This window comes from Myotis nattereri, assembly GCF_964212035.1.
Source record: "Myotis nattereri genome assembly, chromosome: 19".
Lineage (NCBI taxonomy): Eukaryota > Metazoa > Chordata > Mammalia > Chiroptera > Vespertilionidae > Myotis > Myotis nattereri.
Genome location: NC_138095.1, coordinates 24,591,375 through 24,592,811, shown reverse-complemented (window position 1 = coordinate 24,592,811; position 1,437 = coordinate 24,591,375). Strand labels below are relative to the sequence as shown.

General features: G+C 46.1%; 1 pseudogene across 1 annotated transcript; it reads left to right on the top strand.

Moving 5' to 3' along the window:
- The first annotated feature begins 852 nt into the window (after positions 1-852).
- On the top strand, positions 853-1,147 carry LOC308535229 (signal peptidase complex subunit 1-like; annotated as a pseudogene). Its single transcript has one exon. The product of its transcript is annotated as a signal peptidase complex subunit 1-like (transcript).
- The last annotated feature ends 290 nt before the right edge of the window (positions 1,148-1,437 follow it).

Below are 1,437 nucleotides of genomic sequence, written 5' to 3'. Positions count from 1 at the left end.
AGGAAAACAAAAACCAATGAGACAAAGAGAAAGGATCTAGATAACAAGGAATTCTAGAAGTGATGGATGATCCAATCTGGGGGGTGGCAGAGTATACACACGAGGTTCACAGTTAAGGGGAAGCCCAAACTAAGCTTCATGACCCCCTGCCACCCTAACTCTAACCCTGGGAGTGGAAGAAATGGCTGAAGGGAGTCTAAGGCAATACATACATACATGCATGCATACATACATACACACACACATAAGATACATTACTGAGCAACACCAGAAAGAGTCCAAACCAGTCTTTTAAAACCAGCTTTTCATCAAGTTCATTTCACCTCATTAAAACTTGATTTGACTTAGTATTTTGAAAAAAGGAACACAAATTTACACCAAGTATGATAATATACAGGGTGTAGCAAAATCCTTTAAAATGTTCCAACTTCGCCGAACCGGTTTGGCTCAGTGGATAGAGCGTCGGCCTGCGGACTGAGGGGTTCCGGGTTCGATTCCGGTCAGGGGCGTGTGCCTTGGTTGCGGGCACATCCCCAGTGGGGGGCGTGCAGGAGGCAACTGATCGATCTCTCTCATCGATGTTTCTAACTCTCTATCTCTCTCCCTTCTTCTCTGTAAAAAATCAATAAAATATATTTAAAAAAATAAAATAAAATAAAAATAAAATGTTCCAACTTCAAAAAACGTAATCCATAGATCTGCTTCCGGGGCTGTGGCCATCACACTCCTCAGCCTGGTAGGCTCTCCAAGCTGTGCCCAGGGCCAGTCCCCAAACCCTACCTTCCCCAAGTTGCAGCTGCCCTCGCCTCGCTGCCGGAAGCCAGCACTCTCAGCCCACCTCCTCAGCCAGCCATGCGGGAGCATCTGCGCGGGCTGCCCATGCAAATGGATTAGAAGGGCCAGAAGCTAGCTGCACAGATGTCTCAGGGAATTAGTCTTTTTTTGGGCAATGGTTGGACTTATCTATGGCTACGTGGCTGAACAGTTCAGGTGGACTATCTATACAGTTATGGCCGAATTTGCTTTTTCGTGTTTGCTGATGTTTCCTCCATGGCATCCCCTCCAGTGGTTACCCGTTCAAACCTCAGGCACAGAAGACAAGAAACCAGGGGAGAGAAAAATTAAGAGGCATGCTAAAAATAACTGATGGGGGCCTGGCCAGCGTGGCTCCGTGGTTGAGCATCTACCTATGAACCAGGAGGTCACAGTTTGATTTCTGGTCACACAGGGCACATGCCTATGTTACAGGCTTGATCCCCAGTGTGGGGTGTGCAGGAGGCAGCCAATCAATGACTCTCTCTAATCGCTGATGTTTTTATATATCTCTGCTTCTCCCTTCCTCTCTGAAATCAATAAAAATATATATTTTTAAAATTGATTGGGGGTTTCATGATTCAGCTTTACCATTGCACCTGCTTTCATATCGTGTGAGATGAG